The sequence below is a fragment of the Panthera pardus genome, unplaced genomic scaffold, assembly GCF_024362965.1.
Source record: "Panthera pardus isolate Hobbes unplaced genomic scaffold, ASM2436296v1 HiC_scaffold_2, whole genome shotgun sequence".
NCBI lineage: Eukaryota > Metazoa > Chordata > Mammalia > Carnivora > Felidae > Panthera > Panthera pardus.
The window spans coordinates 133,223,594-133,239,309 of record NW_026526765.1 but is presented as its reverse complement, the minus strand read 5'-3'; the positions used below and the strand labels follow the sequence as shown (position 1 = coordinate 133,239,309).

Genomic DNA, 15,716 nt, shown 5'->3' with positions numbered 1-15,716 from the left:
TAGCAGTGGCCATTTTCTACCACACAGACCAAGTAAGAAAGAAAACTGGTTAAAATAAAGAAATAAATGAAAGCAAGCAAGAAAGCTAGCAAGCAAGCAAGAAAGAAAGAAAGAAAGAAAGAAAGGTAGGTAGGTGTGTGGTGGAAAAAAAATAAAGCAAGGCTTACAGAAAAGCAAAGGTGATTGGGGCGCCTGGATGGCTCAGTCGGTTAAGCATCCAACTTCAGCTCAGGTCATGATCTCCCAGTTTGTGGGTTTGAGCCCCGCGTTGGGGACTGTGCTGACCAGTTCAGAGAGCCTGGAGTCTGCTTCTGATTCTGTGTCTCCTTCGCCCTCTCTGCTCCTCCCCCGTTCGCTCTCTCTCTCTCTCTTTCAAAAATAAATAAAAGGAAAGAAAGAAAGAAAGAAAGAAAGAAAGAAAGAAAGAAAGAAAGAAAGAACAAAAGAAAGAAAGAAAGAAAGAAAGAAAGAAAGAAAGAAAGAAAGAAAGAAAGAAAAGTAGAGTTCCTGGGTTTACTATGGTGGATAGATTGCAAAACAGGCCCCCTTCACTCCCCCCTCCTCCTGTATGCCACTTTCCAGCTCTTCCTGGATCCTGGTATCTCACCTCTTCAATTTGGGCTTAACATGTGACCTTGGTGAAAATGACACACTACCAGTTTCTAACTTAAATCACAAGAAGCCTTGCTTTCTCTTTGACCCATCCACTCCCCGAGAACATGCTTGGCTAGTTTGCTGAAAGGGGAAGGACCATAGCTATAGTGCCCCATCCAAGGTCACCCTAATAAACCAGGCCGCAAATGACTTACCAGCTAACCAACGAGATATGAAGAAACCCAGCTGAGATCATCCACATCCCCCCCGCCAGATGAAAAGAACTACCCAACCAACCCACACACTTATGAAAAATGATAAATGGTTGTTATTAGAAGCCACAGAGTCTTGGGTTATTATCATATACTACGAAGTCTGGGTTTGTTGTGCAGTACTGGCTAACTGATGTAGTTACCTGCGGGGCTTCCATCCATGGTTCAGGTGGCTTGGATATATCCCAGGACTAAGGATCCAAGGCTCGCACTTAAAATCTTAAATTTTCCAATTTGTCTTAGGTTCCCTCAGCTGAGATTCCATTATTTGCAACCGAAAGAATCCTAACTAAGTAGGGTTTTATTGGATTTGAGAAGAGCAGGGACAACATCTTACCCTCACACACAGTCCGGTAAAAGGTAACTAGGTGTGTGATAGTACAGCTCAAGGATACTGGGTAAGGGACAGGGGGTCTGTTAATCAACTTCCAGTCAAGAAAAACAAAGGCCAAATGGAATATTTCAACTAGAGAACATTTAATGCAAGGAATTGATTATAAAATAATGCAAGAGAGAAAACAGGGAAGGAGGGGAGGTGGAGGATGAACACCAACAGGAGGGGCGCCTAGTGGCTCAGTTGGGTGAGCATCCAACTTTGGCTCAGGTCATGATCTCATGGTTCGGTTCATGAGTTTGAGCCCTGTGTCGGGCTCAGCAGTGACACCATGGAGCCTGCTTCAGATTCTCTGTCTCCCTCACTCTATCCCTCCCCTGCTCTCTCTTGCTCTCTCTCACTCTCTCAAAAATAAATAAACATTAAAACAAAACAAAACAAAACAAAACAAAACAAAACAAAACAAAACATGAGGAGTGACAACCAAAGAATAGAATCTGCCAATACTTCTAGGCTGGGGTTCATATGCTTATACTGACCACGGTTCTGATTGAGACACTACTGTAGTTAGCTGTTGATCTGCTGACAAGATGTCACCCCAACCAGGAATGGAACTTTGGCAACACTGTCACTGTAGTAAATAACATTGCTGCCTGAGACATTGTCAGAAATGGAAAGCCATAGGTAAATCCCTTTCCCTTATTTCCTGCCTTCCAGCATCCTGCCATTGCCTCCTATTAGCGGTCCTAAACCAGGAGCCCGCTGGTAAGGGGCACCAAGAAATGTAACCTGCAGACTTTCAGCTCTCTAGAATATTGAAAAAGCAGAGAAGAAAAGCAGCAACAGAACTGAAAAGCCAACCGACAAGTGACTGGTACGAGGGAGGTAGCAATTAACTTTATGAAAAGTATCTTGGAGGGTTGTTAAAGAATCTTCATGGTCAAAATAAGGTAAAAAGAAGCTGAGCTACCTCCATTCAAGAACTTGCAGAAATGGACAAGGAGGGTGTCACCAGTGTTGAAGACTGGTGGGTCTACCCCTGCACGTGCACTGAACAATGTCTACTCCTGACAGAACCCTATAGCAGGGGCAGGGAAATCTGAAAAAAAAAAAAAAAAAAAAAAAAAAAGACTGGCATTGAATTTTCCTCCACCCAGTAAAAAATAAATCAAGAAGATTAAATTTTGTTTGGAGAAATAAAAGAATGTGACTTTTCTTACAATGAGATCATTCAAGGGAGAGTCATATGAACTACAGAGTGGTGGGGTTCCAAGAGGCCTCAGCATTCAATATAGCGTGGGATGGATAAGGAAACTGGGGTTTAATGACATGCCTAAGGAATCCACATTTCTTTTATTCTTTACTTTTTTCTTTAGAGACAGACAGAGAAAGTGTGGGCATGTGCACACGTGTGAAAGCAGGGGAAGGGCAAAAGGAGAGATAGAATCTCATGCAGGCTCCACACTCCACACACACGGGGCTCAATTCCACTACTGCAAGATCACAACATGAGCCAAAATCAAAAGTCGGATGCCTAACAGACTGAGACACCCAGGCACCCCAGGACTACACATTTCTTACAGAGCCAGGTGCACGGACTTCTGAACATCCTCCCGGACCATGCAACCACCACAAACTATCTAATAGTACATCAGAAATAGACCACCATGAGCTCCACTCTGAATGCTTCAATGTGTCTGTGGCCAGATTTCTACTTTTTTTTAATTGGTGGTGATGTTGGCAGGCTTTTTTTTAAATTATGTAACCAGTGTATGAATATTTTCTCATTGCAATAACTCAAAAGTATACGTAAGCCTAAAGCATGAAAATGGAGTCTCCCTTTGCCACCTCCTGGCACAGTTAAGACCCTTCTCAGAGAATGAGGGCAGGAGCTGAGACTACTAATCAAGGAACAAGAAGCTTGAATTTGTACCTTTATTGAAAGTTGGCCAACTGAAACCTGGATGGAAAAGATAAAAGCCTACAAAACTGTCAAAGGAGTGAACTGGTTAATGTTTGTTTTGTAGTATTGAATCAACTTGTAGGGCAGATTGTTTCTTTGATCTGAAAATCCTGAATAGGCCATTTACCTAGTGAGAATTAAGCTGATCCCTCATCTGCATAAAAGGTGTTTGAAATGTTGAGGCCCCCAAAACGTGAATGCTTTAATACAAAAAGATTCACACAGGAGGCTGCCTATACAGTACTTAATGTGCCAGGGTATTATTCTGTTTGAGAGAAACGATTTGTTTTATACATTTGGCATGAGATCTCACTGTCCTAAAATTACCACTTGTTCTTATACGTGAGTGTATACATTTGTTTGCAGGCTTGCTGACAGGAAATTGGTAGTTGAGCTCTGAGAAGCTGAAGAAGGAATTTTCTTTAGAGTCATGGCACATGGCAGTGCTGCGTGGAGGCCCGCGAGAGGGTTGGCAGGTTTCTAAGCACTGTGAGCTGGAAGATTCCTTGCAAAGGTAAGGGGCACCATTAACAGTGGTGACGGTAAGGCTCCTTTTAGGGGCCATATCAGTGAACATGGACCCACGGAGAAAAGAAGTGGTATATCCAGCCTCCTGGAGATCAAGGCAAACCAGACACACAATAAGAAGTAATCAAATAATTAAATATTAAATTGAGCCCGGTTTTTAATCACAGATGATTAAAGCTTGCAATTACCAGTTATAATGTATATAAATATATGCCCTCTAAAATTTTGTTTTTTTTAAATTTTTTTTTTTTTCAACGTTTTTTATTTATTTTTGGGACAGAGAGAGACAGAGCATGAACGGGGGAGGGTCAGAGAGAGGGAGACACAGAATCGGAAACAAGCTCCAGGCTCCGAGCCATCAGCCCAGAGCCTGACGCGGGGCTCGAACTCATGGACCGCGAGATCGTCGCGGGGCTCGAACTCACGGACCGCGAGATCGTGACCTGGCTGAAGTCGGACGCTTAACCGACTGCGCCACCCAGGCGCCCCTAAAATTTTGTTTTTTGAAAGGATATACACCAAAACTTAACACAGGCTATTTCTAGATAACAGGATTAAAATGCTTACAAATTCTTTCTGTATATTTTCTATTTTTTCCAGAAATATATGTGTGCTAGCTGTGTAGTTTTTTAATAGATAAAAATTTTACCTAAGGAGGGAAACAAACAAACAAAAAAATGTATACTACATTTCAGTTAAGATGAATACCTGCTCTGTTTTAGGCTTATGTGATAGTTCTTGAAAAGCATATGAAAACACACATCTTTTACTTTCTGGAATATCATTAAATAAAATATAATTTCCATCCATTAGTGACTAGATTATCTGGAACAACAGTATTTGGGTGTGTACTGATAATTTGGTAAACATAGTCCTTTATAATAGTCACTTGGGGTTTGGACTGTTTATTTATTCCTAGGGGAAGATGATAGGACTCTGATGGGACAACTCATCTGGCACATAGATCTGCAGGCCACTGAAGTTACTTCTTTGGTCCTGTTTGCTACACAGTTAACACCTTCAGGTTCTGCAGAACGCTGACAGAAAGAATAAACAAGATATCTGTGTCTACCTGTTTGCTCTGGCAGAAAGAACATGTATACATGAAATCTTAAAGATAGACCTTTATTATTTAAATACATATAGGGTGATCGAATATCTTTGACCAATTCTAGATATTGTCAGGCTTTTTGCCTCCAAAAATGTAGCTTAAAATCAGGGGACTTTACACTTTACATGAGTGCAATGAGTGAATTGTATGACATGTGAAATATATCACAATAAAGTTGTTTTTAATTTTTTTAATATTTATTTTTGAGAGAGAGAGAGCAGGGGAGGGGCAGAGAGACAGGGAGACAAAGAATCTGAAGCAGGCTCCATGCTCTGAGCTGTCAGCACAGAGCCCTATGCGGGGTTCAAACCCACAAACTGTGAGATCATGACCTGAGCCAAAGTCAGATGCTTAACCGACTGAGCCATCCAGGCACCCCAATAAAGCTGTTTTTAAAAAAGAGGAGACTAGAACACAGAAGTGACATACTGGAACAATAAAGAAAACACATTTCCCTGAACTAAAAAATATATAATATAAAAATAAAAATAAATTATTATTTATTAAATAAATTAATGAATGAAGATAGTCTAAAAAGAGAGATCCGCTTAATCAATTTGTTTTTAAAATAAGCATAATATGTATAATTTAGGATATGGAGCATTGGTAAAAATATAAGAAACTGCTAAACCCCAACCACTAAATGTTAGAAACATTTTTTTTATGTTTATTTATTTTTGAGAAGGAGAGAGACAGAGCGTGACTGGGGGAGGGGAGAGAGAGAGAGAGAGACAGAGACAGAATCTGGAGCAGGCTCCAGGCTCTGAGCTGTCAGCACATAGTCCAATGCAAGGGCTCGAACCTATGAACCGTGAGATCATGACCTGAGTGGAAATCAGATACTCAACTGACTGAGCCACCCGGGCAATCCATGTTAGAAGCATCTACATGCAAACTGTAAAATTACAATTGATTTGTAACATTATTTTGAGTACACAGAAAAAATATAGAAGGGAATCAAAATTCTAGAAATGTAAATATAAATCAAATTATAAAGGGAATTTTACGACCTGAGAACAGTATATGCAGTGATCAACCTCCAAGATGAGGCCCAGTGATTCCTACCTCCTGGTATCCCTACACTACATATCCCACCCCACACCCCTCTCTGCCCTCATGGTAGAAGTTTCTGTGTGCCACAGCATATGGCAGAAGTGATGGATTGTCACTTTTGTTTGTTTTGTTTTTTTAAGTCTTATTTTTAAGTAATCTCTACACCCAAAGTGGGGCTTGAACTTACAACCCTGAGATCAGGAACTGCGTGCTCTACCGACTGAACCACCCAGGCACCCCTGGATTGTCAGTTTTGAGGCTGTCATACAAGACAGCGTTGCTTCTATGTCCTCCTGCCCACCAACTCTTTATTTCTTAGATGGTTTGCTCCGGGGTAAATGAGCTGGCAGGTCATGAGCAGACCTAGGGAGACGCCCATGTAGTGAGGCCTCCCGCTAATAGCCACACAAGCGAGCTTAGAAGCGGATCCCTTAATTAGGTCAAGCCTTCGGAGGACTATAGCCCCAGCTGACAGTTTAACTGCAATTCCATAAGAGACCCTGAGCCAGAACCAGCCAGCGAAGCTCCTCCTGGTTCCTGACTCTCAGAAATTGTGTGAATAAATGTTGGTTGTTTTAAACTACTAAATTTGGGGGTAATTTGTTATGCAGCAATAGATAACTAATACAGTAGACACTAAGGCAACTGAAGAAAATGTAGAGGTCCCAGACTTACATAACATTATGGGCTTTTCTAGAAAACATAGAACTGATACAATTCTATAATACCTAGTTTGCCTTAGGCTTTTCATCCTATTAATTCCTTTCTCTCCAAAAGTTTTCAACATGTTTGACTGGAAGATTCTACTCTCTTGTGGAAATATACTTCTAGCTGCATAATCAAAGTCCAGAGAAAAATTTAGACTTACTTTAAGTTGGTCATGATTTTTCTCTATAAATATTAATGTTCTGTCCTTAAATACTACATGTGCTTTTCTTATAATAACCACAAAATGCATTATGCAAGAAATGTGATTTTACGTATGTTAATTCTAAAAGAGAACAGCTAACAAGTTTTAAAATCTTTTTCCACGATGGAATTTTCTTATTCTTATTAAGAGTTGACAATAGGTAACATTCCAGTTGAATCAAACTGGAGTGCTCATAGAGGATGGTATCTTCTTTGTAGACGCATACCTCAAAAACATGTGAAGGTGTTGTTGCCCCCTGTCAGATGAAATGAACTCAGTGTTAGAAAAAAACTATTCGTATGAAAGAAAGAGAAAAAAAAAGAATTTCCTTTCTTTCACTGGTTTAACTGTGCCAATTTGTTGCAATAAATATCTTTACATAAAAACGTGTATGATGAGTGGTAAGAGTATGATGGTATTCATAGACTGCCTCCCCATCATTTACATGGCTATCGAGTGGCTCCGAGCAACCGTGTTCATCAAGCACCATCCCTTGGCCTCAGTTGATGGGGCCAAGGTGAACATCTGTTAATCCTGGAAATCTGAAATGGAGAATGGGTGCAGCCATGAGAAAGGAATGGGAATGATTTCATTTTTCTCAGGATGGCTGGGCCTGTGCCATACAAATGGTTGCTGTGGGTGGCTCTGTTTTTATGCGTGTGATATGAAGCAGGGGGAGACTTGTGGGTGAGAAGGAGGTAATGAATCACAAATTTAGAGACCAGTATACATAGGAGCCCAAAGAATGTTTCCAGCAACTTCCCTGTGCTTAAGGTCCTCAGAATACTCCTAGGTACTTCTCATATATCTCTTTTTGTTGTTGTTGTTAAACTCAAATGCGTTTCTTAAAAATGAGAGTTCTAACACAGAAATAATTTAGTGATATATTCTAAGGATTAATTAAGGAAATCAGGAAAGATTTAACTAAACAGTTATTGACCGCACCATTGAGAATACTAAATATTTAACAGAAAGAGATTAGTACAAGTATTATGTACCCAATACAAATCAAGCTGTATGGCAATATTAGGGTAGGATTACATGTTTATAATACATGTTAATGAAAAAAGCAAGTTTGGGAAGGTTATGTTCTATATGATCACGTTTTTTTTTAATTTTTAATGTTTATTTATTTTTGAGGGAGACAGAGAGAGACAGAGTGAGAACAGAGGAGGGGCAGAGAGAGAGGGAGACACAGAATCTGCAGGAGGCTCCAGGCTCTGACTTGTTAGCACAGAGCCGACGCAGGGCTCGAACTCACAAACCATGAGATCATGACCTGAGCCAAAGTTGGACGCTCAACTGACTGATCTACCCAGGCACCCCTCACATTTTGTTTTTAATTTTTCATATATAGGTATACAAAAAATTATGGCATCATGTAAACAATAATGTCAGTAGTGGTTCTCTCTGGTGAGATTGTAAACATTTTTATTATCCTCTTTATTTTAAAAAAATCTCATTATCAGGAAGGAACTTACACTTCTTGTGCATTAAAAACAAATAAAGTTTCATACCAAGAGTAAAATTAAAATAACATATAGAACAGGGGCTCCTGGGTGGCTCAGTTGGTTAAGTGTCCAACTTCGGCTCAGGTCATGGTCTCACTGTTGGTGAGTTCGAGCCCCGCATCGACAGCTGTGCTGACAGCTCAGAGCCTAGAGCTTACTTTGGCTTCTGTGTCTCACTCTCTCTCTCTCTCTGCCCCCCCCCAAAATAAATAAACATTAAAAAGGTTTCTAAAAAATAATATGGAGAATGTTTGTCAGTTTACAAGTTGAATAAGTAAAACCAAAAGCTATAAAAGTTAAAAAAGAGAGAACCCAGCAGTAGCTTAATATCAATTAAAAGATAATACAATGATCATGAAAATATGAAACAAAAAACAGACACTCCTGCCAATGAATTATAGTTTGACTATCACGGTTACACTGTATAGATAAACAACAGGCTTATAACAACTCATTGGATAAACGATATGTGGTTTGTAAGGCTCACTTACTCTGTGTGGGCAATTATCCACTGTCTGAAATCTCACTCATTCAGTAAATGTTTGATCCAAAGAGTAAGTTCAACAGATAACAAACATAACCTGGAAGGATGATGTATGCTGAACTAAGCACACTGTGATTAACTGTTATTTATATTTAAAGCAGATCGTTAGGAAGGATAAAAAAGAAGATATTCAATGAAAAAGCAGAAAATGATCAGATTGCATATTGAAAACATGTTTTGCAAAAACAGATTATCTAAACCATGACTCATTCAAATATAAAACATTAAAATCAAACTCTCTAAATACCTGCTTGGCATCTCACCCCTTCTAACCTGTGTTATACCAAAGAACTTCAATCACAAGATGGGGTTGGCAGTATTTCAGAAATGCTTTTCAACAGCACAAAAACCTTTTTTTGGAAACTAGGATTAGCTTAACACAAATATGGGTATGCAAAAGTAGGCACTGAGCTATGCCATATTTATTCAAGTGGAATTCTTCCAATATTTTCTGGAAGAGAAGTACTTTTCAATAATGCCATTCTGTAGACCAACATCTTAGAGAAAATGCTTATGAGCATTCATCTTTTTTTTAATGATTTTTCTTGAGAAGAAAAGGGCATAAAAGTCTGATACCAAGATAAATCTCAGAATTTCTATGTAATTAATAACTGATTTCAATAAAGCTCATTTATTTTTTTTAATATATGAAATTTATTGTCAAATTGGTTTCCATACAACACCCAGTGCTCATCCCAAAAGGTGCCCTCCTCAATACCCATCACCCACCCTCCCCTCCCTCCCACCCCCCATCAACCCTCAGTTTGTTCTCAGTTTTTAAGAGTCTCTTATGCAATAAAGTTCATTTAAAAATAAAATAAGCTTAGGATTTTTTTTCATGCGGAAGTTAGCTCCACTACCCTTTTTCCATCTTTAAAATCCTAGAAAAAATTCCTTTATTTGGATCTACAAACATCAAACTTCTCTCCTTCAGTTCATGCGCAGCAACATGTCATCAGTGAACTGCATCCACATACATTATCTGTACCGTAAGCCATTGACACGACTGTCTCCATCTTTTTACTGCATATTACTGCATACAAGCTATTTCCACCTTAAGCTTCTTCAGTCTGGTCTCTGACTTGATGATGGAATTGAACTGCATGTTCTCTCCGCTCACCCACCATCACACATAACACTAAACTCTTGTTGTTTCCTGGGTGCCCAGTGTCTGCCAGTTCTTTTTCTTGTTTGCCCCTGAAATCTGATAATTACCTGAAATTCAGTCTATCACCCAATTGGTCACCTCTTCATAAAGTCTTCTTTTAAAGAACTCATTCACTGGCAAAATTTCAACTCTCACTTGATTCCTGAAGCTTAGCTCCCATGGCCCGCTGGTCAATACCATTAAGTTATGGCCTTATCTAGATTAGAACCCACCATCTTGCCCACCAAGATGACTATTCTCATTCTTCATTGCTTTATTACTAAGTTCTGTCAATTCTTTCATAGAGTTTCTGAAATCCATCTCTTGATTTTTCTTTGCAATTACCTTTCATAGGTAATGAATGGTCTTATTATCATGTTGATGTCTCCCTGCCTCATGCCTGACATTGGGTGTCTCAAAAGGAGAGGTAAGACATAGGTTTCCATATGGGTGGGCAGTGATCTCACAAAACGTGGTTGAGAGTCTGGACGAGTGGGACATAGAAGGAAGGGGAATCAAAGATACCTTATTGAGTTGGCCACCACTATGGGTAACTGATATTGGTTTTCACCAAGATGTTCTAATGACCTTATGAAATGCATCTTTGAAAATCCCTGAGGAAATATTGATGTATAAGTTCCTGTCCCTCTTTGATTAAAAAATGGCTCTACCGGCAATAATTGACCTGCACTTTCAGACTATACGTGCATAAGTGTGTGCAGTTCTGTTGGCCTTCACCATGACATTAGAGAAACTCCGGGCCAGAAGTGGTATGTAACTATTTTGAGCTTGTGTGAGTTTTGTCTAGCTGTATCTGTAAGACATGGGCAAAGAGTACTGGGTACCTTATAAAAGGCATGTTACTTGACTTGCTATGTATGTCTCTTATCTTTTTAATGCGATTCTAAATGTCTTAGTGGCATAAATCAATTCAATAGAGATTTTGACCCACAACTACTATCACCCCTCTGGCTCTGTCCCCAGTAATGTGAAAACGCTCCCCACCAACTACTATTAAACCTTGTGCTTTGAATTGTTTTCTCGTGATACTGCTGTGTTCTTATTACCTGATTTCCTTAAGACTATGGCACATCAAGGTACGAAGTCTGACCAGTTTACTACATAGTTCCTTGCTAAAGAAATAAAGAAAATGAGTAGACTGTCTAAAGTTGAAACACTGGAGTCATTACCTCTCATAGTCCAGTCAACTAACCTGAACTTCCAGACTATGTTTTGAAATCTTTCACCTCTGGATCAAAGTCAAATTGTTCAAGTGACTTAAGGTTGGTTTTCATAACATTTACTTATCTTTACATCCCACAACCTAGGAAGACATTTTTTACATACTCTTCTCTATTCTATCAAGATGGGCTGCAAGAAGTTGGCAGTTGTGTATTCAGTTCAAGTGGTGATGATACTCAAACTATGCCTATGTCCTACACAATGGTGTTTGTTTATAGAATGTTCTAAAAAAGGGTAGACATAAAACAAACTCCCCTTCTTTATCCTTTGGGTACAATATAACATCCACAAAAATTTATTGAGCTCTTTATTTACTGGTTAGTGGTTTTCAAAAGTTGAAGATAAAGTTAACAGAATTATCTACTCTAGTGGAAATCTGGGGAGTTCTTTTGACCAAAAATAAATGGCCTTAATGTTTTTAAATGAGGGAAGTTTGAGAATTTGAAAAATGTACTCATTCACTTAAATGTTCCTTGAGCACGCTATTGTGAAAAAGCACTATAAGATCCTGTTCATCACTTTAAAAACTGGTGCCTATATTTCTGCTTACAAAATACCAAATACACTCTTGCAAAACAAACAAAATCTCAGAAACATAAAAGTACCTGCTAACACTCAATCACTCAAAGATACTGCTAACCTCTGATGGATGTCTTTATTGCTTCTTTGGTGGAATCCACTGAACACTTTCATGGGAACAAATCAGAGGTTAGAAAAATTAAAAAAAAAATCTCTATTCAAGTAGACTCTACATTTTCCAGGTACTGAGATTATGTCTTATTCTTTATGGTATCTACCCCAAGAACTAACACATATTATATGCTAAAAAAAGGTTCACAGCAGCAGTTCCTGAGTCTCATTAAGACCCAAACCAAAACAAAATATATGAATAAGCTCTATTCCTCGGTGTCTGTTGTTAAAGAGATTTAGAGTGTTCAGTCGCATTAACTCTTTGGTGATCATAAAGGATGCTCACCAACCTTGAATAGAGTCTCTCTATGTTCACATGAAGATGATAAGATTTGGTGTTTAATTAGGAATGGAATTTGGTGGTATAGGCAACAAAATATATACTGATGTGGTTGTTGAAAGTCAGGAATGTGATATCATTTGGAGCACATGTGGTGATGGTGTCAAATTCTTAACACTCTTTCATCCCAACTCAACCAGAGTAAGGTGAAGATTGATTTATCATATCAGCGACTCATTTTTCATACATGATAAAAAGGTGACTAAACTATAAAATTATCATCTTAATATTTCTACCAGGAAGTTCAAGTAATTGGAAAAACAAACCAGGAGACAAAACAAACAAACAAACAAACAAAAAGAAACAGAACAAAGCGCGTTATTTTTCCTTTGTTTGGGAATTACATGGAACTTTCCTTCAGAAAATGTTTTCTAGCAGTTATTTGTATGCTGGATCTGAACAATTAGACTGTTTTAGTACAGAATATTTTCTCTTTTAAACTTAGTATTAAAAGGGACATGGTAGGGGTACCTTGCTAACTCACTCAATAGAGCATATGACTCTTGATCTCAACGTTGTAAGTTGGAGCCCCATATTGGGTGTAGAGATTACTTGAAGATAAAATCTTTTTTTTTTTTTCTTAAAGGACGTGCTAATCAATTCATAGGGAAGAGTACCTTTGCACCTTCCCATCTTTGCACCTTCAGTACATAAAGCAGATATTTCCGATATCTTGAAAAGGGTGAAAGTAGGTCCCACATTTGTATAACTAACTTCTTTTTGCCCTTAAAGAAATTAAACTAGTTTTTATGTTGATTTTGGCTACAGTTTTAATATGTAATCAAGTTTTATTATGAAAGAAGAAAGCAGACCTTTTGACTTGACAAACAAAGAAATAATAGGTCTGACATGGGAGACTTAGGGGGCAATGGATAGTGGTACCAGTTATTGAAATGAGGGTGTGTATAGAGACACAGGTTTGGGGGAGCTGGAGAATCAGGAATTCTGTGTGGTTATTTGATGTCTCTGATGACAGAATTCAACCTTGGTCTTGTGTCCCTGGCACTAATTTGTCCCTGAACTTCTGCCTTAGTCCTGCTTCTTATTCTGCTCCAGTATATCATAAAAAGTAAAAAATCTCACTTAGCTGTGCCCAATTCCCTTACTGGGGCTTGGCATCACCTCTTCCCTGGAGTGGCAGGTCAGGAGGGAGGACCATCATATAGAGACAGCCCATCCAGATGTTACTTCTGGTCTGTCTTCCAAAGCCCGGTCATTACTTTTTCTAGAACCCATGTTGAGCAGCTTTTTTATGGAACCCTCCACACTAAAATGATGGATCATCAGTCTTTTAGAAGTCATGCTCCTTTCTGATTTGTCTGTCTTGTGAAGATTCAGCTTTGTCCCAGCAAGTCCTGAGAGGGCCAGTTGTTCAGGTATAAGGACTAGTTTTCAGACTATTCATCTGTTAGCTGAAGAAAATAAGATGCTATGGGATACACAGACAATAGTATAATTAAAAATAATCATCAGGATCTTTAAGATCTCATCAGGCAGAGAAAACATATGCTATTTTGCCTCAATCACTAATTAGTGGTAGTTTTCAATAAGAGGCATTTCTGTTTTAAATAATGTATCTGAAAATGGAACAAATGCCACTTTTTAAAGTTAGCCTCAAAATAATGAAGGGTGAAGTTAGAATTATCAAGTTATTTGAATTGCACAGTTAACCACTAGAACAATTCAGCTAATTGACTCCATATCCCCTCCATTATCTTGGCAATTTAGAAAAATTAGTGGTTCCTTTCCTGAATTACCTAAGTAATTATGGTTGTAGACCTGAGCTATTGTCTTTTTATTGTAAATGATGTTCTGATTGGGTTGGTAATATTTTAAGTAACATTTTAGGGTTCAGTTTCTTTCATGGGGGATAGAGAAAATCCAAGAAAGAGGTCTTCTAGAACTCCATGTATTATGACAGATGCCAGGCACACTTTCCATATCTACAAAGCCCAAGTCAAAGCTAATGTTCATTCTGACATTTCATGACCAGCATTATAATTCTCAAGTATGTAAAAATTTTTATTAACTGGTTTTTTCAGTTTTATTTTAACTGGTTTTATTTTATTTTATTTTATTTTATTTTATTTTAGACAGAGGGAGAGCGGGCAGGGGAGAGGTGAAGAGGGAAAGAGAGAGAGACAGGGAGAGAGAAAGGGAGAGAGAATCCCAAGTAGGCTCCTCACTCAGGATGGAGCCTAGTATGGAGCTTGATGTCACAACTGTGAGGTCATGACCTGAGCCAAAATCAAGTGTTGGACGTTTAACCGACTAAGCCACCCAGGCACCCCTGTAACTGGTTTTAAAATGACTTAGTGGTTTGTCTAATTGAATATATTGAAATTATTTGTTAATAATCTTATTTCCCAAGGCTGTCTAACTAGTTCTTTCTTATGTATTTTGCCAGTCTATTTTCTCAACTAAATGGATGGATATTGGCCTTATCTTCCTCAGGTCAACTGTAGAATCAGTGAAGCATTCTTAGCTCTAGAATTTACTTCCCCTAGTGGTCCAACAAATGTAAACTTACTACCTTTTCAGAGATGGCACTAGTTTTCTCTTGGCAATGCTGAACACAAAAGGAATAATGTTCCACGTCAAATGACCACCAACTCAAGGGTTCTATAAATGCATTTTCATAAGCAAGATAGAGGATATATTTTTAGAAATTAGTAAACAATTCTATTAATATATTTATAACAATTGTTTAATATTATAATAAATAAAACGTTTATTGACCAATAAAATAGCAATGGCCAATTTAAAGTAGTGAATTAATATGCATGTTTATACTCCATTGCATTTGTATATAGAACAACTAAGATATTTTTATTATGAGTAATGCTTTCCCAAGCAAAGTAAACCAAATATTTATCTGGGGAATTTAGGCAACAGAAGATAACTTTGGCAAATTATATGTTTTAAGCCAGTTTGAAGAGAAGTTACTTATCTCCTGCAAGCAATATTGCTCATATGCAAATCTTCTGACCTATCTTAAATGCATTAGGATTTTGTTCACTCCAGCTTCAGTGAACTTGTGTAAAAGTCCATGACATTATCAAATGGCAAAAGAGATGATATCTATTGGTAAGATGTATTTTTCCCAGTAACCCATAGTGGCCCTATAAATGCTTAGCATTTATAAACAACTGATGACATGAGCGGATTACAAAAGCAAAGATATCACTTTTCTGTTTCTCTTCTGAGGAGCAAGAAGTCAAATGAGATGAAGAGGATATAAATAATATAACAGCAACAACAACAACAACAACAACAACACAGACAAAAGAAACTGAACCCAAACAAAACCACCATGAGTGACATCCCAGAATATCCACGGGATGTCAGGAAGAAATTAGGAAAAATAGAATCATGAAAGATGTTTGTTTTCTTGAGCCACCCAAATTATTTAGGACAATTGCAATGAATTCTAAGGCAAGCTTAATGCTCAGTAAGAAATTGATTCAGAAGAGTTAG

General features: G+C 38.2%; 1 long non-coding RNA gene across 1 annotated transcript; it reads left to right on the top strand.

Annotated features, from left to right (window-relative positions):
- The first annotated feature begins 14,111 nt into the window (after positions 1–14,111).
- Positions 14,112–14,999, top strand: LOC128778327 (uncharacterized). Its single transcript, XR_008423904.1, has 2 exons — positions 14,112–14,247; positions 14,647–14,999. It is a non-coding gene; the product is annotated as an uncharacterized LOC128778327 (long non-coding RNA).
- The last annotated feature ends 717 nt before the right edge of the window (positions 15,000–15,716 follow it).